Here is a 24,990-nt window from a genome sequence, read left to right as displayed (position 1 = left end):
TTCATTTCAACAGATATGTAAGCCCAAACACACATAAAATAGAAAAGTCTCTAGATAGTTTGCATGTCTGCAGATGGAGGGACTCTGCCCAACATGAGAAGTGCTTATGCTTAAGTATAAATATAGCTTAGAGAAACCTGGAGGATCCCATAAAAAAGGCCCTGTCCAGAGAAATCCTGATGCAGAAATGTTAAGTAAATGGGACCAAATTTCTGGAAGATAATTGTGAATGCAAAGGACAGTCCAGAGGCATAGAAGTGGGGCGATGTCAGGTATACGCAATAGTCCTAATTCAACATCAGGGGAGGTTCATATTCTGGAAAAGCCTACCCCATGGGGCAGGGAGCTATGTCAGGTTTACAAAAATACATCATTTGGAATTTGTGAAGGTGCATATCTGGTAATGTGTCAAACAGGGGTAGTGGGGGCTACGTCTGAAATGCAGAACAAGGCATGACAATACAGCATAAGGTCCATCATGAGTGCACAAACTGGTAAAGCAACATACTGAGGTACTAGCGGCTATAACAGGGTCAAATAGGAATGTGTTGAGCAATCATAGATGTAAGTAAACTAGTGGGAGTAAGGTGATCGAGTGCTGGCAGCCAGACCAGCAAGATAGATCCGATGGAAGTTGCTGAGCAAGTTTGTGTGCATTGTAAGCATCTATAGGTTAGAAATTAGTGGTTTGTAGAGTGGACGTTCCATCTGCTCTAGACAGACTCAGACAGTCATAGGGCTTTAGATGGGGCCTTTGTGACAGGCCGATAATCTTCATTTGGACAATCAAGCTGAGATATGCAACAGAGTTTTCTGTGCACATTTGCGGGCAGCCACGCTCGATCTATGTGGTGCGATCTACGTGATTATGTTATTTTGGGGTGAGTGTATGCAACCAGGGTTCCAATCCAACTTAGGGGCGCGCATATGCAGTGTAGTGGGGTGCTGGGACAGTTTACAGGGGTTTGCGCGCAGATTTCCTGATTAATTAGTGAGTTATGATTTTTTTTAAGCATGTTGTCGGGGTGCCATATACATTTACGGGGGACCCCGCATAGATCCCAGAGATGCAGGCCTGCTTGCGGGGTACCGCACACACTGTTTGAGTGGTGCGTGTTTTTGCACCCGGGGAGCGCAAAGGTAGCTGTTCTGGCTGTTTATGCTTTGCGTGTGGACGTGTCGGGGCGTTCCTGCCGAGACTTGCAATTACAGTTACTTTGGGCTGTAAATTCCATGAATACGCGGGACCCGCATTTTTCATTCTGCATGCAGGCTTGCGCAGTGTCCCTCTCAGCACGCGGCCCTTGCAGGATTTCTGCGCACATTTCCATGAATCAGGCCCCATGTGTGCGAAGAAGCTGTGTGTGAGAGGCATTTAGTGTGGAGAGCAGTGGGTGAGTGAGGCAGTATGTGGGGGAAGGTGTGCGTGTCTGTCTTCCAGCAGTGTGTGGGGGTGGGTAGGATATGTATCTGCAGGCAGTGTGCTGGCATGTGAGTGTGGGCAGTGTGTTTCCAGTGCCTTAGCATCTTTGCCATGTCTGCGCTTCTATGCAGGGTATGGGCATCTTGGGTATAAACAGCAGGTGAGGACAATGTATGGGGAGGCATTGTTCGATGTGATACAGTGTGTGGGGGTGTTTTCATGTGTGGAGAGGCAGTGTGTTGGGAGCTAGTGTGTATTTTAGGGGCAGTATGTGTGCAGACTATGTGTTTGGTGTAGTCAAGTCTGTGTGTGTGAAAGGTGTGTGCATGTGTGTGTGTGTGTGCAGTGCATGGGTATGTGGCAGTGTGAGGTAGGATTTGGGGCAAATGTGTGCGTGTATATTGTAGGGGGAAGGCAGAGTGTATGGGGGAGCACGTACGTGGTGGCAGTGTGCCAGGGAGCATTGTAAATGGGGAGTGCCTGGAGGGACCGTGCGTGTTTTAGAGGCAGTGTTTGTAGCACATGCAGTGTGCTGCAGAGCAAGTATTTTGGGGATGCATTGATTGAGGGGTCAGGGTATGCAAGTGTATGCAAGATGGTAGGTGTGCAGGCAGTGTGTGTTTGAGCATGGGGTAGACAGTGTGTAGGGAGCCACTTTGTGCAAACTAAAGGTGCTCAGCTGGTGCTATAGATATACATTTACATAAAAGTGAGCAGACACTGCAGCAGTTAGATGGTGGCAACCATAAAAGTGCCTTAGTTCACCAACCTAAGGTTGATCTTGGAATGTAAAAGGAGTGCGAAAGGGGTCGGGGAAAAGACCTCAGCCTCTGAAAACATGAGGACAGAAGTAATCATGCTCTTTGTTTTGTATGAACCCCCACAGGAGGCCGTCAAGACTAAGCTTGAGTTTTTGTGCATGGGGAAGCTGGGGCTCAAGGACCAAGGTATGAATAGCTTTTCAGATGGTGAGGGGTGTGAGTCCAGCTGGTACAACTCCCAGGCTGAGTGCTGAAGGGAGAACAACACAGATGTCCAGTTTCACCAGCTACAGATTGCAGAGGGGATTGCAGACCTTTTTTAAATACACTATAATTGCAACTCCTCCTGCAGCAGTTGTGTAAAAGGATCTTGAAGTGAACTGCTGCATGCCTTGCTTGGAAAACATTACAAGACAAGCAAAGTCATCCTCATCAGTAAAGGTGTGCATGCGTCAGAAGCAGGAGCCAAAGTCAGGTGAAGCGTGTTGAGAATGCAACAAGCAGAAGTGGCAAACGTGGTTCAAGGACCTGCAATGTAAAATATGATAGGAGACAGCCAGCCTCAAGAAGCATCAACAGTGCCAAACTTGACAGATGCTTGTGGCAATCTGGCAAGCAGCTAGGTGGTGAGCATGCATTCATGCATACATATTGCAGCACCACATTCATCTGATTTATGCCCAGGCCAGTGCTAGCTCACAAAGGAACAGCAGACCGGATGCCTGCCAGTGCCAATGGATCACAGTGCATTCGTGGAAGCGCTATTCAGGAATGCAAATGTTTTGCCACTAGCATCCTCATTCAGGAGACATAATGCAGAACACCTGATCATGCTGGCTCTTTTTGTTGGTAAGAAATTGATTTGAGTAAGAGCAGCACTGTTTTTCATGAATTGTTGTCATTTTCCTACCTGTCCACTTCAGGATGAAGACCCATTGCCAAAACTGTTGAAGTTTATTAATCACCAGAACCTCTGCATCCGCTAAAATTAATGTCTGCATGAGCCATGGATTAGACATAGAAAAAACACTTTGAAGTTCCACAGTGAACAGAAGTCCTTTTTATAGTCAATTATTATTGCGATGTAGGTCTGCAAACACTGACCTGCAGAAATCTGTGTACGTTGTTAAGTCGTTACTGTGTATTTAGGCCATCGTTAAAGCAATGTGCAATAAGTGAGAGGCATTACTGTACGAGTATGTGGGCCATTTTAACGTTAGCTAGCTCTAGAATATCCAAGTGTATGTGTTTTGGGTGGAGATCGGTGCGGAATGCCAGGAATACACATGTGCCTCAGCATATCCATATGCGCAAAAAGGGATGGGCACAGAACAAAACAGCACCAGCAAGTTGTGTGTCACAACTTGAGTCCCATCGCCCCTATTTCTCTGATTCCCATGTCAATAGTTTCTGCGTTATATGTGTCGCTAAAATGACGTGTCATTGCCAAAACTAAAAACAAGGCAAATTGTGAACGCTGTAGAACCAACTTAATCCAACAAGGAGATGAGCGGATGAGTACATTCTTTCTACTTTGCTAGCTAGTTGTCATGGTCAAATGCACTTGCAAACCTGTGATTTGGGAAGGATTTTGATTTAAATAGACATTATGGTCAAATGTTATATTAAATAATTGGTTTTCATAAATTCTTTAAAAGCCCTCTGACTCTTCCAGTTTTTGAATGTGCAGAGTACACAGGTATCATTTGCATAGAGGGCAATTCAGTTCTGGAAAAAGTCCTAACCCAGACGTTTGGCTGTATTCAAAATATAGACAAGCAAACAATCTATAGCTTCAGCACATGGCATAAGAACCCTCCCCACCTCCCCCCAATGCACTGTCCACATCATAATTGAATCTTTGACAACTAGTTGTCCTTGGTGGTCAAGCATAGACACACTCAATGAAGGAGGACAGGTCTATTTGTATTTTCTTTCTGTATTTCCCCTCCGTCTCACGGAGGCAAATGAGAATTCAGTAAACATCAAAAGGTAACAGAAAATCAATATGTGCCGAAGCTTCAATGAATAGAAAGGCATCTATTATAATTAAATGATATTCCTTTCACAAAGGTGACATGTCTTACTTAAGGCATCGTAAGGAAGCAGGTTTTGGGGTGATAAGCCAATGATTGCTAATACTGACAATCTATATGTAAACATACATTATATTTACAAATCAGGGAACATGTAAAAGCAGGAATCATTACACTAATTTCAACAAGAAAGTCTCATTTCTAACGCTGAACTCGGCAAGAAAATATTCCACTATTTACATTCCAAGCGTGCATTTTAATTTCCATTATTTACCTTTCAGACGGACTATTTTAACTCTTGGCCATTGTCTCAGATAACTTCGTTGTTATGTCTGCTATGTTTAAAAAACAATATTTAACACTGGTTTTTATTCGAACACCCAAACGTTGTGTTTGGTGTTGGGTACTAATTAAGGGTAGAACCATAACCAATTTCACATGCTATGTTATTGGGTTTTATACCATGTAGAGCTGGAACCATGTTCTGCAGGACCATAAGAAATAAAGAGCTCTCTGCAGCTCTGCTGCACCCTACTGTGACCCCGGTCCCCCTGACCCAAGAGGATACATTTGCTGCCTTGCTGCCTGCAATCAAATCAATATTTTGCCCTGAAAACATGGCAGCGGCCATACCAACCAAGAAGCCAGACAATGCACACATGTCTGTTCAGCCCTGTGATTGGCTGCTACATGAACCTATACCAATGGATCAACCGAGCCAGATGGTGAAGCCGGCTGTCCCCAAAGGCAGGACCGTAAGGCAGAACGAGCTCTCTGCAGCTCTGAGGCGCTCTGCTGTGACCCCGGTCCCCCTGACACAAGAGGATACATTTGCCACCTTGCTGAATGCAATTGAAGCGATATTTTGCCCTGAAAACATGGCCACCGCCATACCAACCAAGAAGCCAGACAATGCACACATGCCTATTCAGCACCGGGATTGGCTGCCACATGGACCTATACCAATGGATCATCCGAGCCGGAAGGTGTAGCCGGCCGTACCCAAAGGCAGAGCCATAAGGCAGAATGAGCTTTCTGCAGCTCTACGCTGCTTGCCGCATGTGCCGCAGGAAACTGCTGTTTGTTGGGACCAAGAATACCAAGGTAATCCTAGCATACTGCCTTGTACTGCTGGCACCTATGTTGAGGTCAGAAATGGCCTCGCCTGCATATATTACCCACGCCACTCTACCTTCCAATGTCCTATGCCTTTGCTCCCCTCAACACCTCCCTTCACGCAACTGTGGACCCCGCCACCTATTGAGCGTATAACAGATATCAAACCTAGCAACTTAACGCTCACCAAATGCTCTGCTAGCAACATTCCTTTCTGAGGAGATACAAGCACCTGGCACAGGCATTCCTTGCTTACCCAACAAATGCAGCCACTCACCTTACAGCAAACCCTACAGCGCCTACCCCAGATCACCTCTCCTCCAATCGAGTCCAGGGCCGCCACTTAAAAACTCCTGTTACCAAAACAGTGGCCTAACCCACAAGTTACAAGTTCCACAGTAATGATCATTATCACAGAACAGAATGGGCTAACTTTACCTTATCTAGGCACACCCTGTCTCACATGCCTTAGATCAAGAACGTTATCACTCTCACTACACACTACTATACCCTCAATAGGCTTTGTTAGACAAGCCAGACTCACGGGAATCACACACCCGAATTACCGCCACGCTAATTCCTCCTGCTCCCTCGTACACACTCTTAGGACTTCACTGGTGCACCCTACCAACACCACAATACGGTGTGAGCCTCCTACCTCTCAACTGGCACAGGGGATCACAACCGGTAAGGACCTCTGCATATCTACGCCCTTCCACACATTACACTGACGTCCTGTCTCACCCAGTAGACACTAACAAAGGGCTAAAATGTGCTCTAAAAAATGCCCACTCCATAGGAGCTCACACCATCGACATTCATGATTTATTGCTCGAACAACAATTAGTCATTTTGGCCATCACAGAATCCTGGCTACACCCAGCGTCAGGCCCATCCCTTATTCTCGCCATCCCACAAGACTATATTATCTTCGGAGCAGACTCCCAAGATGCCATAGAAGGGGAGTTGCAGTAATCTCCAAATCTTCCTTGGCAATAAAACCATACCCTATAGGCTCTGTTCTAGGTTATGAGCTCCTTCTCCTGAAGCTCACCACCCACCCCAAAATAACCTATAACTTCCTCCTAATCTACCGACAACCTAACAACACCAACAAACCCAACCGCGATATCTCCCTGCTCATTGCTCCTCTATTGAAAACTCTTACCAAATTCATTATCATAGGAGATATTAATCTTGGATTTAATGACAAAATGGATTCCAAAGCTGTGGCACTCACCTAGGCCCTCTACGACATGCACTTCACCCAAATTGTCAACATTCCTACACACAATAAGGGCAGAATCCTGGATTGGATTCTTACAACAAATGTAACCATCAATGTAGAATCCATTTCTGAAGTCACCTGGTCATACCACTTCGTGATACTTTTAAACCGTCTCTCTACCAAGACACCAGCTACCAACTCTATCAACTCAACCCCATATCCATTAGAAACACCCGGAAACTCACAGCCGACAATCTTAACCTGCTCCTTGAAGCTGTGCTTAAGAACCTCACACATACCAATTCTAGCCCTGATAACATCTCCACTCTCTACCATGCATTTCTGGAATCCACACTTGACATAGTAGCCCCACTCACCTCCAAAACACCTCACAAATCTAAGCGAGCGAACCACTGGTTTGATGAAGAATTCACAACCCTCTGCCATAACAAAAGAGAGCTAGAACACCTATACAAAAAGAACCCCACCATCTCTACGACCAATGCCTTAGACCTAGCCACCAAAACTTACCAAACTGCAGTGGAAGCACACAAAGCAAATTCATTCAACTCCTGTTTTACCAATGCAGCCACCAGCACTAAAGAGCTCTTTAGCATATTTAGGGAACTAGAAACACCCATACCTGTAGTTACACATGTCCAAGTAGATAAAGCTTTGTGCACTACTATTCAAATTGTACTGGCACATAAAATCCACACCCTACAAGAGAAAATAGAGACTGAGAGAGACTCAATAGCTAGCAAATGTATGCACCCACACTTACCTCCCCCTAATGCTGAAGCAACCTTCCCCAAATTTAAATTCAGCAAAGTATCCCAAGAACAGGTTGTTCCCACTATTGCTACCCTCAAACCCTCTAACTGCAAAGGCGACAGCTTCCCGCCTGGCTGGTTAAACTCTGTGCACCAGCCCTAGTGCCCAATATCACCGACTTCATTAACATTTCATTTACCTCCAATTCAGTCCTGACAAACATCAAATTGACCTGGGTAACTCCACTACTCATGAAACCCACCCTGGACCCCACTACCCCTACCAACTACCGTCCCATCACCACTGTTCCCTTCCTACTTAAAATAATTGACAGAGTAGCTTACACACAAATCCAACATTATCTGGAAAGCAACCACCCTCTGGGAGCCAGACAATCCTGCTTCCGCCCCATGCAGAGCACGAAAACAGCACTACTGGATCTACAAATCCAGATGGATTGCATCCAAGACTCTTGTAACAAAGGCATCTTACTCTTACCTGACCTGTCTGCTGAATTTGATTTGGTAGACCATGACAAGTTGTGTCTTGCACTCAACCAAAATGTCCACTTCTCCCCAGAAGCCACCCTCTGGATCAAATTTTTCCTATCCAAACATACCACTAGAGTGTTCATCGGTGACGAGGCGACAGACCCTATTGCAGTATCGCTGGGTGTCCCTCGAGGCTCTTGCCTCTCACACACACCCTGTGATATATACACAAAACTACTATTCAGTGCTCAAGACTCCATGGGCATTATCTACACAAACTTCACATATGACACTCAGATACTGATACCCATTACAGGGGACTACAAACAAGACACTGCCACCATCAATAAGATCCACACGATCATCCAAAACGGGATGGCGGCCCACAGCCTATCTCATGCCGATTGGAACAGCAAAATTATCATTGTGGGCTCCCCTGCCCACCTTAAATCATTAGATATCAGCGATTAGACCATAAACATTGATGGCACACCATCCCAGCCCTGAAATAGGTAAAACGCTAGGCATCTACCTCGAGGCCAACCTATCCATGACTAGGCATATAAATGCCCTATCAACTTCCACAGCCTACAACACAAAACTTATATCACTCAGCTGACAATTTGTCTCACCCCAGAACTGTTTAACGCTAGCAAGAGCCTTGAACCTTTCAAAACTAGACTACTGCAACATTCTCTTGCTGGGCACCACAACAACAAACCTTGCTAAATTGCAATTGCTCCAGAACAAAGTGTTATGTGCAGCACTCAGTCTAAAATGCAAGGATCACATCTCCCACATCAGAAAAGAAGTACATTGGCTCCCTGTCAAAGCAAGGATCCTCTTTAAAACCCTTACCAAAACCCACAAGTGCATCCAGAAGGATGCCCCGACTTACTTGAATAACAGTGTGACCCAAAATATTCCTACCTCGAATTCTAAGATCATGCAACAGCACACGTTTGAATATTCCCGGCTATAAGAGTAAAAGGGCGGGTGGCTCCAGCTTTCCCGTAGCTGCACCATCGCTTTGGAGTACTCTGCTTGCACACATTAGAAGCGAACAATCTCACCAAAGGTTGAAGAAAATGATCAAAATGTGGGTCAAATTTTGACTATGTTCACCTTACACCTGATATACTGTTTTATGTGTTTTTGTTCCTCATGTAACCAAACTGTTTGTAACACGTATTCTTATGTAAGTAACGCTGTGGTACCCCTGGGTCTGGTTGTTTAACAAATGCAATACATAAAAAATAAATAAAATGTGCATGGTTTTCAGCACTAGGGCATATCTGAAAGAGAGAGGGTGATTTAGATCATAGTTTTGTGTTGTGTGCTTATCTCTTCAATTGCAGTTTCCTCAGTGGCAAGCCTTCCATTCTGACACTGGCCTAGTGCGAGGGAGGGGATGTGTAACAGACTCAGTAGACTAGTCGAGGAAGGGCGCCCAAGGGCGAATGCGGGTAAGAGGTAAGGGGGAGACTGGTGGAAGGAGGGCCTGTCCCAGTACGGCTCATGAGACAGTATTCCAATGTATGTGACAAGCACAGATTTATTTTAGAGGGATGTTGACCAGTACAGGTACTTTACGATTGTAAGGACATGCTTCAAGCAGCGTATATCATCTATGCGTGTAAGTGAGCCGTTTTCCAGGTGACACAAGTAAATCCAAGCAGGAGATTTGTTTTTCAGCAAGGCACGGGACATGGATGTGTGAGTAATAGAGAAAAGGGGTGCAGTAAAGAACGAAGTGCGCGAACATCGACACAAAGAAACGTGTTTTCACCCACCGCAACTGAGACTTGGGTGTGGATGACTGTATGTTGGCATGCTGTGTAATATACACGCTCAATAGTGTAAAATAGTGACATAACTTTATTCGCCATTTATATGGAGCGCACTTCAAACGGCGTAGGCTCGTGGCGCCTATTTCAGGTGTTGGCAGAAAAACTAATGGCATGAGACAGTCACATGTGAGTCATAGCAGAGTGTGGAAGTGCTGTTAAATGGGGTGTAACAGTCACCATGGAAACAAGCCAGCTAGTAAGGCCTAGCACGCTTCATCCCCCATCAAATCTGTATTTCTATTGGGGGAATGTAAAGTGATGGCACAAATCGGCGTTAAACTGGTTTTGCAAACGTGCGTGTTCTGATGCATTGCGTTTCATGTAATCACAAGAGAATACAGTCAAAGGACCACAGACTTGACAAATTACGTGCTCCTGTATCCCAGATTTCAGTCAGGGTTTCTGTTGTCAAATAAACACATCCTTTCGAAACATGTGCGCCTTTCTGACAGACTAACAGCTACCAGTCGCTGCCATTAATTAGCTTTGATGATGTCTTGCGACTGCGTCTAACCGACCATCAGAAACAAGGAAAGCCCGGGACGCAAGCAGAAACGTCAGATGGCCTGGGAAATAGAGGGGCGTGGGCGTAGGACGGGGTTGGGTTGGTGATAAATTCAACGCATTGCTAGCAGAAGTGGAGGCTTCGATGAAAAGGTACACGTCTCTGACCGTGTGTGCTGCACCTCACTCTCTGCATAATTAGCAGATTCAGCATTCAATCTAGATGCAAAGCTAATTTCTATCAACATAAACAGAACAGCATAATAGAGCATCGCATAACATAACTAAGCATAGGAACGTGCTTAACAGAGCATAGGAAGGAATAATCTAATAAAACAACATATCGGGGGGATAGCTCAAGGGCAACATGCTCGCCTTGGAAGTAAGACGACACAGAGCAACACAGGTTCGATCCCTGGGTCCACGCATAGAAACCTCTGGGTATTAAGCGCGTTATAAATAACCTATCTTAATAAATAACCTATCATAATATCACCATGGTATAGCACAGTTAGAAAGGGCACGATAATCACGTCAGTGTCCAGATTCTGCTGACTGGGGTGGACCGAGTGGGTCACTGACATATGATATGATATGGCATTTATAACGTGCCTATACACAAGTGTTGCAGGGGTGGAATGAAGTACGAGCGCACACACACATAATGATCCTAGTTTAGGATAATGGGTGGTGGAACCTGGGGTGCCCAATCAGAATCCAGGGGTAACACGTTCCACCCCAGGCCACTCCCTGGACACGCCACTGTGTGTCACGTCTAGATATCGATTAATATATTCTTGACATGTTGATTTTGCCAATCACAGTCTCCTCAATGCTTAGGTGGCATCTCCGTCCCACACCTACTAATGCCCGGCAATTCGTGGGAAAGGCACTGAATTTTTCTGCTTTGCCTATTGCTTTTGGATTCGGTGTGAGTCGCTGTAAAACCAGACCGCTCACTTGGTGCCTGTACAGTTGCAACTGCTTGGAATCCGGCGCACAGCGCACACAGTGTGACCACCTACTGCACAACTGTTGCATCACTCTTCCGCACATTCTTACTCAGCCGCTCAGTGCATATTTTTGGAAAACAGACAAGAGAACATTGATGTGTCAGAGGCGTGGCATATTTATTAGCAAACCTTTGACATGGATAGAGCCAAACATCTTATAGAAAATATTTTATTTTAAGACTTGCATTAATATCTCAATGAGTGAAAATGAGTACAGAAGGCTTTGGTACACTGTTTCCAACTCATATTTCCCCCATTTCACTTATACAATGATCCATTCTCTGTCGCGCACGTGCGCGCACTCACACTATACTGGTATTGTTGACAAATGTGTGTGAGCACACATTACTATCCACAAACTGGAATGCATCCACATCTGGTTCCAACATAGTTTTAACTTTGTGACCTTCAAGCCCACCTTTCGTTCCCAAGAATACATCAGTGGAAAATACTTCCAAGTGCCTCAGTACCAGAATTAAACAATAATCATAAGGACCAGGGGTGCAAAGAAAACTAAATTTCAAGAGGGGGGCAGGTAAAGGGGACATATTCTTCAAATGCTGTAGGAGATGCAAACTTCAAAGATGGTGGAGCGGGGCAAACTTATTTGTATTTGGGCATCTAATTCCTTTAGGCATTCTAATGAGACTACTCTAGTGCAGTTTCAATGTTACAAACAGTTAACTCTATCCATTAAGTCTGAAAACACCAATTTAAGGACTGCTGTGAGAATGGGCTGTCTCCTGTCCCCCCTTGCCCTTTCAATCACTCCCCTGGCATGCAAGTACTAACCCTCCATCACCATTTCAATGACCTAAATATGTACACATATGAATGCAGGTGCTAACAGTAAAATGCTTTACGTTAGTAATTGCAGGACCTTTTTTAATAGTGAAGCCCAGGCACCGTTTAACATGTGTGTCCTGTTCTGTCCGGACACGGCTCTGTAGGCCAGCCAGGGCAAGTCAACATAGCCCAACATGTCGGGTGAAGGGTTTGGGTGGGAGCTGAAGCCTGGTGTGCTCAATTGATCAATTGTGTTGCACCACTGATAAGGACTCTATCCCTTCAGTCCGACAATGCAAGCTACTCCCCACACAATAAAATACTGCCTCTCCAAATGTGGGCACCCCGTGCATTTCTGGAAGTACATGGGTTAAGAAGCGACTCAGACATGAATAATACATAACTTTAAGGAGACTTTCAAGCACCTTCATCATAACATGGAACATGAGGAATTGCTATTCTAAATACAGCCCTCATGCTCAAAAGGGCTTGGCAAGATACAGTGACTGATAAGCAGTGTGCTTGCAAATACATGTAAACTTGCGCACGCGCGTGGCTGAGCCTAACAAGGCACGAACAGCAGTGACAAAATAATTCCACTTTTACACTGAGGAAAACCACCCACTCCTCAACAGACCAAAACAGACTTCTTCTAATCAAGCCCTTGTGCCTCCACAGGTGGAACCTGGAAGTGCTTGAGTTCAAGCATTCGTGTACATTGGCATACCTTGCAATTATCGGTAAACACGCACTCTAAATCTTATTAGCTCTAACTTCTGGTTCCAGTGGTGTAATAGTGTGCCTCTGCCAGCATGGCTAAAGGAATTAAGGTGAACGTCGTCTGTTACAGCTGGGGAAAGAGGCGTCCAGCTGTGTGCACATGTGTACGTCAAATGAATGCAGTCAGCTAGTGGACTTCCAATGTAAGAGGTTCATCGGTACCCCACAGCCCTTAGTGATCCATGCACATGTGGAGTCTAGTGAAACATGTTGAAAGAGTAGTCATCGCTCTACTAATGCGCACACAAGTCACGCTGTGTACCCGGCGCTGCATCCATGAATGGAGTGCTCTCCCAGTGCCAGTGTCACAATGCCCTATTCCCCAATATGGTATAGTCATGTCACGGTCTCAGATGCAATGCCTTTAGGAATCCCCCGCCACTAAAACGAGCGATGTCACTTTTGTCAGAAACACCTGCGCGTGTAATTGCATTATGTTTTTACACCCGCTGCAAAAAATCCCGATTGAAAACCTCCGTGCTTCATGCTTTGTCATTGTTTGTTCGAATTTAATATATATATATATATATATATATATATATATATATATATATATATATATATATATATATATATATTCCTTTTACTCGGTTGTCCTCCAGGTGTCAGACTTCCCCAGCAATAACAGAGGGATTGCCAGGCGCCTGAGTATTTCCGCCAATGCCAACATTCAACATGCCGGCAATAAAACGCGCATTTTATGCATTGACAGAAGAAGCTAAAACACGGGACCCCTGACCCCACTGACACCAGGTGCCACTGATTAAAGGAACTTCGTCTTTCATATTACCACATAGCTCCATCTATTTTTAAGTAAGTTCTCTGCGATGGATTATGCAAACATACTGCCAAACTCACAATGAAACCCATGCACGCGCAAACATGCAGATGTAAATAGCCAGAATTTACCTGGCATGATATCCACGCATCGATGCTCGGCGTTCCCTTTTTAATTCCGAGCGTCGCACTCATTTTTTTTCTCCCTGATCAGAAAATCATGTCACTCCATTCCCAAATTAGCACAATCCTTTGATATTCACGTGCGGTTTGCCTCTCTCCTGCATTCGCATCGGCAGTATTCTCTTCATGCTTGGCACCTCCGCGGGCTAATGCCTTTTTAATCACTCGCACCCAGGCAGTGCCTCTCCTTTGCCTGCGTGCAACAGATGAGCGCGCCGTCCTCTGACGCCCTGCGTTGCGGGGCTGCGGAGACTCGCGCGGGGAATCCCATGCCGCCTGCAGGGAAAGTAGCAGTGCCCTACTCAGGCAATTCACCTAATTGCACACAAAATGGGGGGGAAACAAAAGTAACTCAAAGCAGAAATGTACTTTATCCGTCTTCTGTTTCCGGGGGTTGCAAGAATCACATATCCACTGTCGATCCCCGGAATAGTTGCCCGGCCGTCAGTGGCAGCCAGCCGCGGGGATTTCCCTGCCTGTTTCTCTTTGATCCCAGCACTAGCGCTCACGTCGATGCGCTGTCTTCCCCCTTTCTGCTTCCCTGTGTTTGCCTGGGCTTCTTTGGCGGCTTAGGCTCGTGATTGGTTTCCGCAGAGCGCTCCTTGATTTGCCAGCAGCCCCCTCTTCCTTCCCAGCTGGCTTCCCCCTGCTGTCAGTCCGCGCGGACGCCGGGCGCGGAGCAGGGGACGGCTTGTGTGCCTGGCTCCGGCGCTGAGGCGCAGCATCAGGTGAGCCGCCACTTATTTCTAAACACTGTGTAATTATGCTCGCAGAAACTTATGCTGTACTTTTAAGGTCTGCGGCTGATTGACGCTGTTGCGACACCCTCCCCCGCCTACTTGGCAGAGGGGTGTAGTATTATTTTTAGTCACGGTGTTCCTCGGAGCCCGCACTCTGCGCAGGCACCGTGACTAAACTTGTATAAAACAATGCTGCGTCTCTGGTAAAAGCGTAAGAGAGAATGGCGCAGCGAAGAATGTATACAGAGGTGAGAAACGGCTTCCTTGATTAATTGCACATGTGCGGCCTTGTCTCGCGTTTCGGAATTGCCAACATCATGTTTTGATACCTTTCTGCAGGCGGCGCTCCAGGGCTCACAAGTTGTCCACTGAACTCAGCAAGGCCACAAAGCAGCGTGCATTTCAGGCCACCGTAGCTGCAGAACTCGTGCAATCCTTCTGAGCATGCAGTGAGTGCGGAATTATCTGGGAATGCAAGCCCACTGAACGTCGGGTATGGCGGACAGAGAACATGGGGGCCCTTCAGGAGAAAGCAGGTGGCAAGCTGCACTCTGAGGTGTTACTGAGAAGTGGAGCTGTTAGTGGATGAAAAAAGGAAGACAAAAAGTAGAGCGTATTCCCATTGCTATGTATGAAGCGAAACCTGGATTGGAAGTCTAACAGTGCCGTAAATTATGAATATGGCTACGACAAAAGTTAGTAGGGATGCACAATGTTGGGGAGGGACAGACATTGGATGCAGGTAAGGCAAGAGGGGGCAAGAGCTGTGTTACCCGCTCAAGGTGTCACCGTATTGAAAAACCCTTGGTACATCGGCACATGACCTTATCGGGGTCCCATTGGCTGTTGTGGAAACATTTACATTTTCAGGCATTGAGGGATCCTAGATACCAACTGTTTTATGAGTTAGGGTACATCATAGCTTTATAGACTCGCAGCAAGGCCTTTTCCAAGTCCTTAAAAGCCCTGAAGACCACATTTAGCAAAATGCAAGGATGCTTAATGCTGAGTGTCTCTAAAATAATGGTATGCTGCCCTTGTTATTCAAATGAACATGGATATGCCCATGGACAGCATGTGAATCTGCCTGCGTGGTTTGTGGGGACTTGATTGCGGATATGCTCCTTATTGCAGCAAGTAGTGTGCTGGACCATCTCTGGGCTACACCAGCTCATATAGGCTACACATTGACAAATCACTGTGCTCAGTGACCTTTCCAAGTGTTATAATTAAGCTTTATAGACCCAACCATACCGGCAGTTATGGGCCTAATTGCCATTTGTCAATCAAATGAAATGTGGGAATGGTCTGATCTTTTGGGAGTTTCCTGAACAATTCTTCACTGATGAAGCTCCTTTCATTATTCAGGCACACTCTGGCGAGCACCGGCTCCTCCCCCTCATTTAACTGAATGGGGGAAAACCGTTTTCTGAATATCCGTCAGACTTTGAGCAGGTTCTTCCTTGTCTGGTTTCACAGAATTTAAGATGTCTTCTGATTTTGGACTGGTGTAAAATTATTAGGGTGTCCCCTTACCAGTGTGGATTTCCACTTGAAACTGGGAGGAAGGTTGATTTTCAAAAATGGAGAAGCGGTCCTTATCTCCAGTTTGTTCTCCTACAGGGAGGACAGTGTTGTCTGAGACTTGGTTGTTCTGGAAATGGAATTCTACATTCTCAGAAAGTTGATCAATAAAATGACAGGCACCATTCATGCTGATATAAATGGTACTCATTTTCAATTTTATAGACCAGTAAGTCTGGGTCCAGAGGACCTTGTTTATACAGTCGATCAGAGGTAATCACCCCCTCAGGAGATCGTTCCCAAGTAAACAAGGTGTGTCCTCTGGAGTCACGACTATCAACAACTCTTTACTCAGTGCCGTCTAATTTTTATTTCCAGATCCGCAGTCCCTTCGACGGAAATATCATTCCGGTCAACATTTTGGAGTTGCTGGGGAAGTGGTGTGAGGAGGAGAATTTGGTGAGCCCCCCACACCCGTCAAGAGTTTAGTTGGTCAAAGGCCTTTTTGGACAGGAGGGTGGCTTGGGATCCACTGTCCACCAGAGCAGATAATTCACAGTGACCCTGCCCCTTGACCGGCACATTCAATCTGCCTTCTTTCTCCTCCATGGTGCAAAGAAAGTGTGAGTTATTTGATAGCCGGTGGTCCTTTTCTTAATATTTAACTCCAACACATCTTGAGCAAATTTCTGGGTCAGAGTTCGGAAATCTGTAAGGAAAACTTTGCATCTTGCAATAGGAGTCGTTGGGGAATTCTCCTTTTTCCTGGCTCCTTGGCTGTCCACCTTTACCTGGAGGTAGTTCTCAGAATCTGTTTTGGGAAAGGACACCCCTTCAGTTTCAATTGTGACTGGTTTGCCTTTTGGGGGTTCAAGTGGTTCTTGTTCTGGTTCGGTCTCCATTCTTACCCTGTCCCACCCAGGGTCTTATGGCACTCATTTTCCTTTGGCAAGGATCCCTCCGTTTTTGAAAGAAAAGGTCTGCTTGCCGGAATCCTCCAAGGATTCTTCTCTTTCAAAGGGGATGATACAGAGTTCCTGCAGACAGTGGGTTCTATTTTGGCCACTCCTACTTACCCTTTGCTCTTTGGGTTCTAATGTTTCAGGGTAGAAAAGACACTTTCAGGCTGAGAGGTTTTTAGGGGTTCTGTCAGGGTGAGAACAGAAGCTTCCTCTAGGGCTTGGCATCTGCCCTTCACCGGGCCCACTCCTCAGGAATCTATGGTTTGTCTGAGGTTTCCTCCTGTCATTTCCCCATTGGGCATCAGATCTGGGTGTTGGGGAATGTTGGGAAATAAGGTTAGGTTGAAGGTTGGACTGATCCCTCTGCGTGCACCCAGATCATCGGTCAGTTGCTGGACATGTGGCTCCAGCTGTAAAATGTTTTCTGAGTTGTAAGGAGGTTTCTGGTCATACCTCTGCTGCTCCTGGAAAGGGTAACTGTCCCTTCTCCCGGAGTAGCTTGTGTATTGGCATTTTCTGTGATAATCTTACATCCTGGGTCACCCTTCTCCCAGCTTCAGGGATCTATTGTCCTGGAAGCAGGGTGAGAGAGGAGAATTATTCTGGAAGTTCTGGTTCGGAGGGTACCTGGGGAAAAGGTTCAGGTTGGGAAGCGGAGTAATACTACTTTCCTGAGGGAAGTTTTGGGGGAAGTTTCTGTGCCAGTACTTACCTGGTTGGGCCCTCCCCTCTGTGCCAGGGGAGTATATACATACCCCACGATTTGCCTACTACCCTTGTATCTTGGGTTTACATAGGTGGCAGGGTCAGATGGGTCACCATTCTGGTATCCAGCCTGACTACATTTCAATTGACTGGGTCAGAGGGTCTCCTCGGCCTTTCATTCTGCTTGTTGGCAGAAGCAGTATTTTTAGCTCCCTCATCTTCAGATCCAATGGAGGGGTAGTTTGCACCTCTGCCACCTCTGCAGTGGCAGGTGTAGCAGAGGGTTTAGAGGTTTGGGGTTGTTTTTACTCTCAGTGGGCTCCTGTACCTCATAGATCCTGGTGGTCTGTTCGGTCACCCAATCCAGGGTACTGTGCTCATGAAAATCCTGCACTAGCTGAGTCATTAATGTTTTTGGGAAGTGCATGGATGTGGGTAGTCTCAAACTCTCTACTATTGGTGTTCACACAACAGGAAGTCTGCACAAGTGCTCATTTTAAATCCTGCACAAACTCCCTAGGCTCCTGGTCTTCCCCACATTGCAAATTATTTGCTGCCTTACAGGCCCCCCGTGGGTTCCGGTGGTTGAAACATGTTTTCAATAAGGCCGCACTGTAGGTGGGCCATTAGTAGTGATCCTGATCCTCCAGCGCTGCAAAGAAGATGGAGTATTCGGGGGAGAATGTCCACTTCACAAACTATATACAATTCACATAATTATTTATTCCAAATGATTTCATCATTTGTTCATAAAGGTATAAGTGCTCCCATACCAATATTTTGCATTCTTGTGTTAGGGAATCATGAAGCTCTTCAGGGCCTTTATCTGTCGAATGCAGCCTTTAACAAGACTCTTCCTTTGCTTAGCAGTCTTCCATTTCCTCTGCACCTGAGTCAACTCATCTCCTGACTCAGACCTGCTACTGTGTGTAGTCCATTCCCTGTCCTCTATGCGCTCACCTCCCAGAGTCACAGGGGCTGGATTCCTCTCTCCTATAGCACCATGAACTCTCAGGGTAATTTCTCGCGCAGGAGCGCACCCATTCACTTCATCCCTCCTTCCAGGTAGGCCTAAGAAATCCTTCCATCCCATGAAGGTGCAGAAGTTTTCAGAATGCTCTTCCTGGCCCGAAGCTTTGGATATTCTCTTTGTACCAAACATCTAAGTGCCCATTTGTATTTTTCTATTTCATTTGCCAAACTTTCACACCTGCTTCTCTCTGTCTTGATTTCCTGTAGCCATGACTCAATGTTTCATTTGCTGTAATTCCTCATGCAATGCTTCATATTCTTTTTGGGAATCCTGTATGATGTGTGCATATTCCAGCCGCTTGTCTTTCAAGAGACTGATCTCTTTCTCCAACGCGTCCCTACAAGTTGCTGCCTGTGACAGGCCAGCCTCTGCTTGTTTCACATGCACCACAAGTTCCCTGTTTTCCTCTCTAATTCTGGTCAGCTACTGAGAGTCTGACGATTCCTTTTCTGCATCATGGATTTTCACCAGCTGCAGATTTTGTTGCTTTAAAATATTTACATTCTGATGCACTCCATCAAACTCCTGTTGAGAGTCCATCTGTTTGATGATAAACAGACTATTTTCCTTCTGTAATTGCCTGATTTGTTGTTTGAGGGCCATAACGTCATCTAACAGCCCTCTCTAAATACTCAGATCATTTACATTATGTTGCATTGTGCTCACATTTTCCAAACACAATTATGATTATCTTGCAGTGCAGAAAAATGCATTTTGTGCTCTGCGCTCTCTTATTGCCGTTTTTTGTGCTCATTTTTTTTAGTTGCTCAAGGAGACCTTGTTTTAATTTTAAGATGTGGCTCTGTTGTGCTTTATCTTCTAAGTGTTGAAGCTTGTGTTGGGCCTCTTTCAAAACCACAGCCTGATTCCACACACAAGCCACACTCTTTTGTAATTGTTCTTCCACTAACTGTAAATGAAAGTACAAATACACGGTGAACTGAGCCATTTTAATCTGTGCATCACAAGTCGATTGTGTCATGTAAAGGTCTGTTAGATCTTGGTGCAACAGGCCATTATCCTGCCAAATATCAGCGCTTATAGAAGTGACCTTGTGCCTAATTTTTGTTTGCCAAATTTCATGAACTCTCAGGATAATTTTTCCTGCAGTCCACTTTTTGCGCAGGAGCACACCCATTCGCTTGATCCCTCCTTCCAGGTAGGCCTAAGAAATCCTTCCATCCCATGAAGGAGCAGAGGTTTTCAGAATGCTCTTCCTGGCCCAAAGTTTTGGATATTCTCTTTGTACCAAATGGACTAAGTGGTCCCTCTGTAAATTCATTTTCTGCCATTCCCCCTCCCAGATTTTCTCATCATAGGAGTCTTCATGATCAGAAGTACTCCCAGTGTAACTTTGGATTTCCTAAAATGCACTGGTCCAGCCACTTTCCCTTCTGCTTGGTAAAGATGAATATTCATCAAAATCAAATAAGGACTGGTCCTCTGGCTCAGTTGGGCTATGCCTGGGTGAGTCCTGCTGCCTCATGTTTCCCTGTTCTTGGTAAGTGGTTTGTATGAGGTAAGTTGCTGCCGGAACATATGAAGTTGTGGCTAACTGACATGGAGTCCCTGGTACAGAGGGTATCGCCTCTTTATCAGACCGGTCAGGGTGCCTCAATGCCTGTTTGCATTTTTCTATTTCATTTGCCAAACTTTCACACCTGCTTCTCTCTGTCTTGATTTCCTGCACTTGTCATGAGTCAGAAATATGCAGCCAAATCCCGTCCACGATCCCCCAATTCGTAACGCTTTATTGAGAAGCCACCCTCAACACAGGGAGTTCCTTCCCTCCCCAAGCTAAGTGTCACATAATAAACGGTTAATGTCAGTTCTTTTTTTCAGCCCTATCTCCAATTCGTACAATACCCCTCGGATCCCTCCCTCTGAGCTACCAATGAGCCAAGACCAGGCCGCTGTAAAGGAAATATATTTGAGAGAGCATGCACAAAATCCCGCAACTTAAATCGAAGAACTTTACTCTCGACCAATAGATTATCAGAATCTAAAGAACAAGAAGATGCAATAAGACTTATTCTTACATTTGGAACACATGCCAATGTCATAGGAAAGATATTACATCGACATTGGCATGTTCTACAGTCAGACGAAGCCTTAGCACCGGTTTTAAAGGAAAAAGTAAATATAACTTTTAGAAAATCCACCTCCTTTAAAGACTCTTTGGTTAGTAGTTTTCTGTTGCCCATAAATGAAAGTCAAAATACTACCACTTGGTTACACAAAAATACTAATGGTTTCTTTAAATGCTCGAAATGTAAAGCATGTAAATTTGCTCAGAATAAAACAAACTATATACATCCCATAACAAAGCATCTTGTAGAATTGGGTAGTCACATTACATGCAACACCGAGTTTGTGGTATATGCTCTTCTGTGCTCTTGTAACTGGTGGTACATTGGCAGTACCATCGGCAAACTTAAACTTAGAATTTTACAGCATATGAGAGCTATATAAAACTGTGACCCTTCCTACCCAATGGCAGTCCATTTCAAAGATATACATGAGAGCAAACTGGACAGCCTGAGATTCTTTGGATTACACCCCATTCGAGCCAATCCTCGTGGGGGCAACAGAGAACTGGCACTATACCAAATGGAGACTAAATATATCTTGGATTTTGAATCTAAAAAACCTAAAGGCCACAACCTTGATGAAGAGTTATATACATACTTAGGAACTTAAGAAAATGGGACATCAAGAATTAATGAATGCTTTTTATTGTCCTCACTACCCTGTGGAAAAACTTTGGGCTATTAGTGTATATTAATTTCAGATCATTACAGATTTTTTATGCTGATAGTTTATACATTAACAAGAGTTTGCGAAAGTGAGGTTTGGTGGTATGATGTTTTTATTACATCTTATTCAAGATTTTAACTTTATTGATTAGTGCCTGGTTGTGGTTATATGATGGTTTAATCAGTGGTGTTCAGGTGTGTTTCTATTTGTATTTTAACTTCTATTCCATGGTGGTTCCCTTGCAAGAAGAATGATAATTTACTTTCTAGAAATAATAGTTGCCTTTTGCCGCCAATAGTTACATACAGAAGTTTTTAGCTTGGATTCATGTCTATGACATATGATGATTTTTAACATAGATGTCTATTTTATCTATAGATATTACATCAGCACTATGCACTTTATGAATTTATTTCAAGTGGAATTTCATCTGCACTAAGCATTTTATGAATCTACCTCAAGTGAAACTTCATGTAATTTGTACTTTAGGAACAGTTACGTAAAGCAAAGCACTATGCATTTTATGGATAAGCATTAGACATATATCTGTATGCAAGGCTTCATCTATGCATTTTATGATCAGTTTACAGCTAACTAACAGTATGCACTTTATTGCAAAACGTCAAACTTGGGTCTGAACAAAAGGTTCATACACTGCACTCTAAAACGACATCCGTGATTGAAGTGGCAGCATTGTTTAACTTAATTTATTTAAATAACAACACATTATTGATTACATAAAAGACTGTTAATATGCCTGGAATCCAACAATATTCTTACGGTCATGTATGTTTTAACTATAAAGTATCAGTAATAAAGTGCATGCAAGAATAGCTGTAATAGCAATTACAAAATGGCAACCGTGTTCAACAGCAAAAATAGGCTAATAATTGATAGTAATGGAAACCAAAAAGGGACCACCACTGGCACTAGTACCATAGAGTTGGGAAATGGTGGGTATATCTACACAGTGTTACAGAACACTCACTTGTACGTGATCAAGCAGCGAGGAAGCTGTGAAACACATTGTACCGTGTGTTTTCTATCTTTGGCTAATGCTGCAATAAAACTGGATATTTTCAAGGACACTTTATTTTGCTTTTGTTCTTTATTAAACGAACAAAGCATCTCTCTGGCGATTACCTCACCGTTTGGAGTGCCATCGCCTTGGGGGAAAGCAGGAATTACTTTCCCCTTTTCTGCAAATATATATATATATATATATATATATATTCCAATTCTGCAAATCAGGCGTAATTTAATAAAACAACACCTGGGTCAGCACCATATTGCACAGCTGATTGGCAATTTTCCACAATTTTTTGCAAAAATCAAAACAGTTAGGAACATGTAATTTATTACCCATATTCCATATTTTACCCTTCACCAGCACGCTGGGATCTGAGCCAATAATCAACAATTCAGTTTTATTGCTCTTCAGTGACAGTGAATTCATTGCCATCCATGACTGAATCAAAAAGTAGATTTCATTGGTAGCCAAGGAGTCCAATGCATGATCACTTTAGAGTTCCACTAGGATTTGGGTGTCATCTGCATAGTTAGCATAGCAGACCCCGAGGCTATCCAAAAGGTCAAACAGAGCTTTGTGTAAATATTTAAAAGGATCAGAGAGAGACAAGAGCCCTGTGGCACTACACAGGTAAGACGAACGGGGGCAGCTTGACAATCGCTGATTGCGACTCTTGCGGATCGAGGCGCCAGAAAGTACTTAATCCAGTCTTTGGCACTTTTAGAATATCTCATAATGTCTGTCAGTCTTCTGGCAAGCAGTTATAAAGAATCAAAATACTGATGGAAATTTTACTAATATGGATTCAGAATTGTCATCACATTAGAGGTATGTATTTTAAGAGCTTATTTAAAGAAAAGCACCCCCACCTCCTCTAGACCAGGATTGATCTACCCTAAGTAAGTTATAGTCTTCAGGAGTTGCCAGGGATGCTACATGGGTAAAGGCATCCCAAAGCCAGGTCTCAGTAACTGCAAATAAATCCACTTCCGAAGCAGCCAAGTAAGAGAAGAAGTAGTCAACGAAGGGTCATAGCAGGGCTCCTGACTTGAGGTTGCATTTGATATATCAGCTGCACTTGGATATATGACACCTATGCCTACCACACAAAGCTATACCTGGGCGTATGCTGACTGCATATAGGTTTATTTGGATGCATATATTCAAATGATTTCACAATTGTATTTTGATGGCAGTGCCTCACCATATGAGGCTGCACCTAGCATATGATAGCATCACTTGTGCATGCGTTAGTTCTATACAACAGGAACTGAAAACAAGCATTGGCAAAGCCAACAGTTTTGGATTTCATGTAGGCATGGAATAGGGATATTCTACCATTTTATTTATGTTTATTTATTTATACATTTACAGCAGCACACTAAGCCCGTAGGCATCAAGGTGCTAATTACATATAAAGTTCAGTTTATGTGTAAAAAATGGTACAAGAGTTGGTTGAAGAGATGCGTTTTAAGCTTCATTTTGAACAGCGGGTAGGATAGTTCAGCCCACAGGTATGCGGGGGAGGTTGTTCCACAGGCTGGGTGCACAGACTGGGAAGCTAGAGCCTCCTGCGCTTTTCCGGTTGTACCTTGATATAGTCAGGCAGTATTTGCAGGCCGATCGCTGGGACCTCGTAGTGGATTGTCTTTTGAGTTTCTGGGTGAGGTATGTCAGTGCATGGTTGGATAAGCAGCAAATAGTGATGGTGAGAGTCTTGAATTGGAATCTCTCTCTGATTGGAAGCCAGTGAAGGGTTCTCCTAGCCTTAGAGATGTGGGTTTGTTTAACCAAGTCCATAGTAGCCCAACTTGGAGCTGATGAGTGCTCGGGCAACAGTGAGGCGATTTTTCCATGGAGAGGAATGGTTTACTTGCGTAGGTAAGCTGTCTGGCTTGCCGTGATATGTTAACAGTGGCATCCAGGTAGACACCCACTGTTTACACCACTGTGGCAACTGGAATTGATGATGAGGAATTATTTGAATAAGTGCTAGTTTGGCAAAGCAGGCTGGGGAGCTGATGAAGAGTAGCTCTGTTTTTTCATCATTCAAGCAAAGGCTGTGCAGGGCCATCCATGATTGAATCTTTTTGTAAGTGGTGTTAACCATGGTAGTGTCTTGAGAGTGGTTGCCGGACAAAGGAATGAGAAATTGTGTGTCATCCATGTAGTTTGAAAATGATATGCTGAGGGAATCGAGGAGGTTGAATAAAGGTTTTGTGTAGATGTTATAGAGGGTAGGCAATACTCAAGAGCCTTGGGGAACATCACAGGAGATGGGTCTGGGGGCATCCACTGCATTGCTCGCAAAGACTCCTGAGATTCTGTCAGATAGGAAGGACCCGATCCATGTGGCAGCATCAGGTGCGAAGTGTACAAATGTGGTGAGGTAGTGGCAAAGTATCTGGTGGTTGACAAGGTCGAAGGCCGCTGAAAGGTCGACGAGTAGGAGGGAGAGCTTTCCGGCATCAATCGCATCTTCCAATTGTTTTTTCTTTGCTCCAAAAGGGCTGTCTC

General features: G+C 44.6%; 1 protein-coding gene across 5 annotated transcripts in view; it reads right to left on the bottom strand.

The window, feature by feature from the left end:
• Positions 1 to 24,990, bottom strand: part of TRPC4 (transient receptor potential cation channel subfamily C member 4) — a 1,757,650-nt gene that overhangs the window by 1,665,676 nt on the left and 66,984 nt on the right. The window contains exon 1 of one of the 5 annotated variants that reach the window (XM_069639402.1): positions 13,672 to 14,531. The exons of 2 other annotated variants lie outside the window; for them this stretch is intronic. The gene's annotated coding sequence lies outside the window, so the exon portion shown is untranslated. Of the gene's footprint in view, positions 1 to 13,671; positions 14,532 to 24,990 lie in introns of those variants that run through there. 2 more of the 5 variants (XM_069639400.1, XM_069639398.1) reach the window with 2 other exon arrangements.

Source organism: Ambystoma mexicanum, chromosome 7q (genome assembly GCF_040938575.1).
Source record: "Ambystoma mexicanum isolate Mex_15411 chromosome 7q, UKY_AmexF1_1, whole genome shotgun sequence".
NCBI lineage: Eukaryota > Metazoa > Chordata > Amphibia > Caudata > Ambystomatidae > Ambystoma > Ambystoma mexicanum.
The sequence above is the reverse complement of the archived record's forward strand: the minus strand, read 5'-3'. Positions and strand labels throughout refer to the sequence as shown.